Source organism: Vigna radiata, chromosome 7 (genome assembly GCF_000741045.1).
Source record: "Vigna radiata var. radiata cultivar VC1973A chromosome 7, Vradiata_ver6, whole genome shotgun sequence".
NCBI lineage: Eukaryota > Viridiplantae > Streptophyta > Magnoliopsida > Fabales > Fabaceae > Vigna > Vigna radiata.
In genome coordinates, this window is record NC_028357.1 from 38511789 (window position 1) to 38522816 (window position 11028).

An 11028-nucleotide genomic window follows, 5' to 3' on the forward strand; every position below is an offset into this window, starting at 1 on the left:
TTTACATTACAAATTTATAAATAATTATAAATTAATATAATAATTAAATATATAACTAATATAATTTAAACCTATATTAAATATTTATCAAAATTAGAAAGTTGAAAAGCACTCCATTGAATGTCCATATTAGATTTGGCACACATCGGATCTCAATAGTCGATAAACTCATTTTCAAATTATATGTTATCTATTTCATGCAAGCAGATTAACACAAAAAATCCTAATTTTGTTCGAAGCAATACAACAACAATCTCCCTCCAATCAATGCAACTACCAACAACAACAACAAAAAAAAAAGCACCCCAAGCACCACCACGAAGCACTCCAACCACACCATGAAGAACGCACCATCACACCACTCCAAGTTACGGCAAAACACTTCAAATGGAATGGACAGAAAAAATGTTAAAGAGGAGAAAAGATGATCAGAGATACAATTCAATGGGATGTAAAGTGTAAAATATCTTTATACAAATGAAAGGGGTGCAGTGAGTGATGCATGTTTTGTAATAAAAAAAAAGTAAAGTACATGTTAGATATAGAAATAATCAATAAACATAAAATTAATAAATAATCACATAATTAATTAGGAATATCGGAAGAAATTGGAGGTGTAGAGTTAAGTTCAATACCAAAAATATCTGAACCTATTTCTCGTCATACTGAAATTAAATACTCATACATCAATATTTTGCAAACTTTGTTTATGTTCATTAATGAATCTGTTGTCAATTTTAACATCTGGCCTATTAGCTCAGTTGGTTAGAGCGTCGTGCTAATAACGCGAAGGTCGCAGGTTCGAGACCTGCATGGGCCATATTTTATCACTTTATTTAAATAATTTGTTTAAAATTTGCATATAATTAAGGTTATCTCACATGACAAAATTAAGTATAAATTCTTTTATTTACCTCTTTTCGCTGTTTCTATCGTATTTATTCAGAAAATTACTGATTATCGTATTTATTTATAAGGAAGTTCAAAGAAAAATTTGATTTATGACTATTTTCTTTAGTACGACCTGGTTTACATGTGCGTATGTTTTATATTACGATACTATATGCATTTATAGACAAAATATCAGTACAATATTGTGTCTATTGCTAAACAGACATTCAAGTGTCAAAAAAGTTAACTTTTAATCAAAATAATAACATCCAAAAACAAAAGAAAAAAATGAAATCTAAATAGAAAATGTGTCGTACATAACATTAGGTAACAAAGTATAAATCAATATCAACTTTTCTTTTTAGTAATAATTGATCTCACTCACTGTGTAGTTGGTGTTTCCATTTTCCCACTTTATAAATATTTGACTATTACAAAATAACACGTGATAGTAATAAATAAATAAAGACTTAAAATATATAATTTATAAATTCTGATTTTGTAAAATTAAATTAGAATTAAAATTCATTTTTTAATATACATATATTAAATGCTGTAATTTAACTTTAAAATAAAATTTATTATAATTTACTTGGATTTAGGAAAGTTATTTGTGACAACAGTTTTTCAGGTTTGTAGTAGGTTAACAGCCATGCATTTAGTTTCTACTTTTCAAACATTATGCGACACTATTCATAGACTCCTCCTTCAATTATACAAAGTGTGCTATTCAATGTTGGACCATGTAATCTTTCCACCCAAAATTTCAAGAAATGGCAAAAACATAAAACCCTAGCCAAGAAATTGCCACCAATCTGTATATTAAAATCCCAACTTCAGTGGTTTCTATGCAACTCCATTAGGTGTCAGTCCCTTTCTTGTTTGCAACTCTCACAACTTCCCTACCCTCACGGGAATGTTTCCATTAATCTACAAGTTATCTAAACCAGGTGTTTAAAAGACTACCACAAATTTAAAATCATATTACCATTCACAATTTAGGATTTTTTTAGTACTTAAGTATGCAAGAGTCTAAAGGTGACTAAAAGAGTCAATTATACGAACTAGTTTGACAACTCAACTAAAAAAAGTAAATTAAGATGACATTTTCAATCTAACAATCCGACCTAACTTATCTTGTCCATTTTAACATATCTATTGAACCAGTTTGACATCATTAAAACAAAATAAATGTAAGTAATTCATCATCGTCCAGTCCAACATGTCAATTCAACACTATTAAATACAGGTAGAAATATTATATTTAAATAAGTGATAAATTATTTAAATGTAGCTCGAAAGAGTTCATTTTAACTTGATTAGTCTTTACATACTTGTAACTTGACAAACTGGATTGTAAAAGTCAATCCGTTATTAAATGACAAACAATTTATTTTTACATGTTTTTGATGAACAAATTAGACTGAGTTTAAACAAATCAGATTGATCTGTTTTATCATCTTTACTTAAATCATCGAAAATTTTGAGAAAAAAACAAAAAACAAAATTGATTTACTCATAAGTTATGGCACCTTCTGCATACATTTTACTTTTGGGCATGCAAACTGGTATAGGTACGCAACAAAAATTATGAAACTAGCATGTTCATAAGTTTGCCTAACCCACCAAGCCTATAAAAGGTAATGAATTCAATTGGCAGATCCTACTTTGTGGTGAAAATGACAAAGGAAAAGAAAAATGCATTTTCTATTTCAATGATCTGCTTCGCTGTTCAAATCAAGTCTGATTTATCTTTGTTTTATGAGGGGAACTTGTTATTTTGTGCCATGATTCACTTTGGACTTATTCTTATTTTCAACACCTAATCCTCTTCATTTCGTAACACCATTGGTTAATTAGATATTTATGTAAGCTGCCTCATCAAAACCAACAAATTAGCATCCTACTTTTTCTTTAGAAAAAATAAATAATAATATACCAAAGATATGTTCTTTCTTTTATGATTTAGGCCAAAATGCAATGAACATGTTCAAATTATTTGACGATCTCTTAAAAAATGGCTTTAGAACAGTGAAGGAAAACCACAAGACATAGTAATAACTTTGCCTTATAAATCCCCATTATCTGGGAAGGTTATGACAAATCATTAAAATCTCAAAAATTTGAAATTCGACGTATATGATGCTAGGAATTTTTCATTAATTAGAGGACTATAATGTTTAACTTTATCCAATGTTGTTGGTGTCAGTTAGTTTTGTGTAAAGTAATATTCAGATTTATTTGCATATTTTGCCTCTTAATTGTAATGTATTACAAAATTTCGTTGTTTAAATATTAATTTTGAATTTGTTTAGACAATTTTTTTTTATAAATTTGTTCTAAAAATATAAATACGATTTTTTATCCTTAAACTAAATTATCGTAAGAATAAGTTCTTTTAGTTTATAAAGTTTATCTAAAATTTTATTTTATTCTTGTTCTAAAAGTATTTATGGAAATACTTGTTCCAATAAACTATATATACGATTCTCTACACATTGACTTTTCAGTAGTTTCAAGTTTTGTGAAAAGTTGTAGTTTGACTCCATTTTCAAATGCTATTGAAACACCGCATTACAAGTTAAATAAATTTAACAAGTGTTTACGAAATAAGCAATTTCAAAAATAATCACCAATTTACTAAGCAAATAGAAATTATTTCTCAAAAATATAAACAAATATACTTACTTTATTAAAAAAAATACCAGACACTCGTAATATAATTATAAATTATATATCTTTGTATTACAAGATATATATGATGATTCCGTAATTAAACTGCATGTTTTGGTGTTAGTGAGTATATAAATCTTAAAAGTCATATAATGAATGATATTATTGGTGATATAAATATTATTTAATGGTTGCGAAGCAAAGATACGCCACAATTCTCATTAAAAAAAATATTCCACATGCCATATAGTCAAGGAGACAACACAGCCAATCGGATCAAATACGAATATTCCCTCTTCTTTCTCACCACTTTTTCTCAAATACATTACCTTTCTTTCCTACAATTTTTAAAACATTATTTTTCTTTTTCTTTTTAGTTTCATTTATTAAAATAATTTTATTCTATTCTTTATATTTTAAACTGGATTAAGATTAATTTTTTATGAATTAAAGGCAGTAACATTTCATTTTAGTAATATAAAATTAGTAAAATAAAATCTTTCATAATAATATTTAAAATAAATAATTTATCATCTACACAATTTTTATTTAAGTTTTTTTCGAAATGTAACTGTAACAATAAAAGATATAAAGATATGTAGTTAGTTTTAAGGAATATCTTTTTTTTAAGATTTTAGAAATAAGAAAAGACAACCTACAATAAGATTACACTCGTAACATATCCTTTCTAAATTAAATCAATTTTTGTTTTTTTCATATATTCACACCAATAAAAATAATCATCATAAAAGAAAAACACAATACATAATGCAATAAACTAATTTATAATATATATATATATATATATATATATATATATATATATATATATATATATAAAAGGTGAATTTTAAATATGCCTAGACATTACATATGCATGTCTACATTTTTTTAAAAGAAAAAGGAGTGACACGTTTTTCTAACTGTTACGTTGCATTTAGTCCTTCATTTCTCACGTGATACGCATGGATAACACTGTTTCAATCTTTTTTTTTTTAATATATGTTTGTGTGTGAAATTATTTTTTTATGATAATTATAATTTACTAATAAAAATATATGTTGATAAATTAAAATGTAAAATTTGTTTAACATTTTCAGTTTATTAACAAATTTGTTGTCGTCGTAATATTTCATTGGTAATTAAGGAAATTCTATAGTGTTAATGGTAATATTCGGATTGCTAAAATCTATAATTAATATTTAATTACATAATTTAAAATAAAATTTTATTTACATTTTATTGAAAATCTCATAAAAAAAAAATTGCAAACAGATTTTTTTTTGAAAAAAAAAAGAAACATAAGATCAAAATGTTTTTTTAATCGTCGATATTGATCTCTATCGTTAATGTTATATATCTTTCTCAACAATTAATTATTATATGTTCTCGTCAAAATATGATCATTCCATGTGTTGGTGGAAACCATTATTATAAATGTAAGAATAAACTAACAAAACAAAATAAAAGCTTTATTTTTAAAAATAAACTTTGAGAATGTTTAAAAGCTTTTTTCTTTCTTTCTTGACTTGCTTCTATTAAAATTTTTTCTCCTAAAATCTTCTGATATTTATAAATTTGATATTTATAAGTTTAATATCTCTAGAAAAAAATACATTATTTTATTATCTCTTATTATTATCTAACAATAATATACAATGATATACAATAATATAACAATATAAAAAAATATCTCATAATATCTAACTATCTAAGAATATATTTTAATTTGTAACAATATGTAAGAATATAAACTACTTTCTAACATTATATATAATAATATTTTTTTCCTGATTGAATAATTATTTAACAAGTCTTATTTCTTAAAAATCTTTTAAATAAAATAAATCCTTTAAATTATAAGTAAGATTTATCTTTTACATGTTTTTTTAAAAATTAAAAATTATAATATCACACGTTAACCAAATTAAAACTATTCAACTTTTTTTTTATCAGTGAGAAAAAAAATAGATTTTAATAAATTTGGAAAATATAATACTAATTTCGATAGAAATTATATACGATATTATAATAAAAAAAGATTAAATATGTCTCCAATGACTTTAACATAAAATTAGAATTTATCTTTATAAAAATCTGTGATATATTTTGGTTTTCAAACTTTAAAAATAAATTAATATAATATTTTTTATGTTAACAATTATTTGTAAAACTGTTTTTAAGGTTGATATTTGAGTTGGAATAAGTCAAAAGGATAAACAACTTATACATTAACCAAAAACTTAATTTTAAATGTAGAAAAAGTTTTAATTGATTGGATTATAATAATTATATTTATTCATTTTTAAGTTTTGAAAACTAAATTATATTAAAATTTAAAAAAAAAATCAAATTTTAATTTTTCATTCAAGTTTTGAGACTAAAAACATATTAACAAATTATTTTAATTATATTATGAATGTTATAGTAATTTCAAATTTTCATTACATTTATATGTAAGAGTATTGTTGAAAAATAACTTGTAAAGAATATGATTTTAGAAAAAAAAATATTTTAGAATAGAAAAAATAGTTAAGTATTCTCATACTTAAGGGTTTAAAATTGAACCAATTTAAAAAGTAACAAAAAAAATTTAAAATAAAATTGTTTTAGATTTTGTTTTTCAACTGATTGGCTTAGCGTTTAATTTAAAAATAAAAGACGAAACCAATAAAATAATTCTATTTAAATGTAATATTTGATGTCTTATTTCATTCACAAATAATAAATATGAATAATTATGATTATTAAAAAATATTTACTTTTTAATTGTGTTACTTACTAAAATTATATTTAATAACAAGTTTGCATTTTAGTTTCTAACTATAACTTTACGTAATTTATTTACGAATACAAAAAATAATCAATTAATATGAATAAGACAACAAACATATAAATGTTTAGTAACATATCTCTTTATTTTGAAAAATTCCATTACATAATGTTTAATAATTTTATGTTGATAAAAAAATGAATCCAAATAAATTTTATAATAATATAAAATAAATCGAACTGCATCTCATATTTTTGGGCTTCATTCAAATGATGTTTGATTAAAAATAAAACAAAAATTCAAGTCATGAATATTGAAGCTTGTATAATCAATCATTCATAGCTTTTCATGTTTTCTCTTCGTTTGGCTTATGTTTAGATACGATTAAGAAAGCTAAACAAAGAATATTTAAACAGTTTTTTATCATAATTTTTAAATAATATGAGACAATCGGACATGATAGAACAATATTGATAAAAATATATTAAAAATAAGTAAAAAATTATATAATAATAATTTATTGATAAAAGTGAGGTTTTTGAAAAGTTAAAATTATGTTTGGATAATATTTAGAATTATTTTGTATTTTTATAATTTATTTATGAGTGTGACGTGAGTGTAATCCATAATGATTTAGCAATAATTTATCGAAAACTAGTCTCTCGAAATACTTGTTTTTAATGAAACCAAACTCACACGTATAATGTAATTTGTGGCATTTCCATTGACCCTTATAAAGTAAAATTACGAAAAAAACAAAACAATAATGTACAAGTTGTTAGCCTTTTGCTTTCCTCTTTTTCTATTGACAGAGGAAGTCTTCGATTTTCTCATATAACTTTTTCATGGGCCAACCCTTTGTTTCTTTACATTTTTCCACTTTTTAAGATCAACCAAAACACAAAATCTGACTATCATTCCTTCAATACATTTTAAACTGCTAATATCTATAACATTATCTTTTCTTATTAATAATATTTACTTTTCTACTAATTATTTTAGGTTTAAACTCTTTACTCATCTTTATTTATGTGGGATTTTTCCATTTTGATCCTCTTCTTATGAGAATCTCCAATTGAGTCATTAAAAGTGTTAATTTGAATCAATTGAGCCATTGTCGTTAAAATTTACTTAACGAAGTTAAAAAATTTTGCATATAAAACGTTGATCTGTCAATTTTTTAAAACGTGGCATGCTAAGAGTTGAATCCTCATTGTCACACCACTCCACGTCAGCGTCATCTTTTTTCCCGATAACACAAACCTCATTTTAATTTATTTAAATTTATTTCTTTCAAAAGAAAAATTCTCTGCAGAACCCTAATTATACTTGTTTTTCTCCAATTGAACATGTCGGGACAACAACTTTTTATTCGACTGGGTCGATTCAGCATCGCGTCAAGCTTATAATAGGTTTGATTTTCTACTTCGTTTTTCTCCTTCGTTCTCGCTTATGAAAACAGTAATGGGTTGGGTGTGCATCGTGAAAAGATTGGAACTTGGAATGAAAGATAAAAAATTCGTTATTGCTTCTGAAAAGAGTAATGGGTGTGGATCTTGGAAAGATTAGGACTTGGAATAAAAGATAAAAAATTGGTATAAGCTCTTATTTTGGTAGCAAACAACACCTCTCTTATTTCAGAAAAACTCTAATTTTAAAAATGTTAGTTTAAGAAAATTCTACGTACAAGGTTTCATTAAAAAAAACCCACAAATAAGGATTTATGAGTGTCACGTCTCAAAAAATCTATACACGTCACTCTTCTAGCTATGCAAAAACTTAATTCCGTTAAGTTAATTTAAGAGAGTTAATTTTTTAATATAAAGAACCAAATTGGAAAAACTTACAAAACATGATCAAAATAGAAAAACTTAACATAAATAGAAACAACTAAAGAGTTCTAAACCTTATTTTTACAATGTAATTACCAACACTTAAGTTACCTAACCTTCAAGCTAAAATAACTTTTCACACTTTTTATTTTCTCTTCCAAATACTATTTTATCGATTCAATTATTTTTTAGAGGAACAAATAAATATTTTAAAATATCACAATTTCATACAGTAACGTCTTGAAACAAATACGTCGATGTCAATACCTTCTTTATTCGTAATTTGACTTTTGAATACAAAATATATTTTTAATTTATTTATTTATTCTCAAAAATAAACCTTAGTATGTGTTCCTTATTTTTGAAAGGATTTGGGGCATCCCAATTTACATTTTATTGCTATCTTAATTCAGGTATTAGCACGTAGGTCTTGACACATCTCATGACCAATTAGCTGGACATGCCCTCTTGTTCGCCTTGTTTTATGAAATAGAAACCAGTTAGTAAGCTACGACAGCCTTATGTCTAAATATTTTTAGACTTAAGAAAAAAAAATTAAATTTTAAAATAAAAAAAATTAGCTTTACGTCTAAGTTTAAACTTTAAAAACATAACTCTTAAAATTAGAAATAGACGTCAGAAACATGATGTTGTGCTTAAATAAATATCCAGCAGCCTCGTAAAAAGTCAGCACTAAAAATTGATATATATTTTTTTTTGTAATAATAAAGTAGTAAGATTAATATAATGAAATTGGGATGATTGGATACGTTAAAGGTGAAAAAGTTAGGCAGATGAAAGAGTCAAATAATTAGTTGAATGGTTTGAAAGAAGAAGAAGAAGGATGTAAGGAAGGGTTTCCACATAACATAGTCATCAATCAAATCTGATTGACATTTGCCTAACTTGAGAATGTATATAATTAATCATCATTTTCTGATTCAGATTTTCGAGCAATGTCATCTTCCACATGCTCTTCTCTTTCATTTCCTCATGTCGGAACAGGAGAAACATGACCCACTTCTTAATCATTCTTTTCTAAAATTATATACACATCATCATTTATTTTTCAATTTAATGTTTATTCTTATGCCATTCAATTACACATCATATTTTATAACTAAAATGTTGACATTTAATTTAATAGTAATTGTGTCATAAACTTCTATTGTCTAGACTTTTCTCATAATAATACAATCAATCTCTGCAGATTAAGTTAATTATCTAAAAACATTGTCTCACTAAGACGTGAAAGTCATCTCAAACTAGTTCCAATTAGTACATAATTACCAATTTGACAGTCACTTAATGAAAAAAATATATAAATTGTATAATTTTAAAATTCGTGGAATTAAGATTACAAAATTTAAAATTGAATACTAAGATTTGCATAATATAATTATCTCTATCTCTTATTTACTCTCTTTTTTTTTCTTTTTCCTTCTCTCTCTTACTTCCTCTTTTGTTTCTCTATAACTTCCCTCTAATTTCATCCCTTATTTCACTATTTCCAACAATATACTAGTTATATATATAATAAAAAAATTCTCGCTATTAGGTGAAAGCACCTCAAAATAGTTACGATGGGTATAATTGTCAATGAAAACATAAAAATTGTATAATTTTAAAATTCATAGAATAAAGATTACATAATTTGTAACTGAATAATAAAATATTTTATAAATATAAAAGTACACACTAATCCCTCGTCTCTTCGTTTTTTTTTATTTCTTTTCTCTTTGTAATTTCTATATAATTTCATCATTTCATACTTCATTATTCTCAAATTTTAATTACACCTCACAATAATTGATGAAGAAAATATAATTTTTATTTAACCAAATTTTCAAATTGAGTAAGCTATTTCGTATTTTAAAGATTTTTATTTTGCTTTCTTTTCTTCTTTATGAAATTATCATCAATTTTAACAGAGTTAGTTGAAAAAACTGATTATCTCAACTTGATTAAGCATGTACTAAAATTTTGTTATGATGTTTTCTTTTAATAATCATGCAAGAAAGTTTGAGTTCACGTAACTAGAACAAGAAAATCTTTTAGTTACTAAGTTCAAATATCTAATTAGATTCATGATCGAGGTTTGGAGATAAAAAAGTTTGAATTTTAGTTGAAACAAGAGCTTAAAAAGATGGTAATTTTTATGTTCATTCGTTAAATAATTTTTTGTTTTATGAAGAAGACAAAGATGGTGGATAATTTAAAAACTAGTAATTTAGTTGCTAAACCTCAAGTGGGAAAACTTTTTAGAAATAGATGCAAATATTAGAGATAAAAACGAAACCTTCTTCTAAACTTCAATTATGTAAGAGTGGAAAACCTAATTATAAGTCACAATTTGGTGTTAAATGTTTTAAATGTAGTGGGTCACATGTTGTTAGATCCTATTTTCAATCAATGCCAAAGTTGACATGTGATATATATATATATATATATATATATATATGATCATAAAAAAAAAACTCTCATGAGGCCTGAAATTTTGGTTAGGTGCAACAGATACAAAACAAGATTGCAATAAAAATTTAGAGTAATTTATAAAGTGTTTACTAATAGCGAAACTCAAGCTTCATAATCTAATAGTCTTGTTAGAGTAATATATTACAAAATATAGAAAATAAACTTAAAACATTTAAATAAACTAAAATTTTCGATACATTTTAGTATTTTTTTTCAAGGAATTAACATTATGACTCTCATAACCTATCTCATATTATAGTATCTAATTTTGACATTATTAAAATATAATGAAAAAAAAAATGAAATAGTAACTTTGTAATATGAAAAGTTGGTCGAAGTGGTTATGCATGATCTTACATATTAGACAAATTTGCTTATGAAAGA

General features: G+C 24.4%; 1 non-coding gene across 1 annotated transcript; it reads left to right on the forward strand.

The window, feature by feature from the left end:
* The first annotated feature begins 746 nt into the window (after positions 1-746).
* TRNAI-AAU lies at positions 747-820 on the forward strand. Its single transcript has one exon. It is a non-coding gene; the product is annotated as a tRNA-Ile (tRNA).
* The last annotated feature ends 10208 nt before the right edge of the window (positions 821-11028 follow it).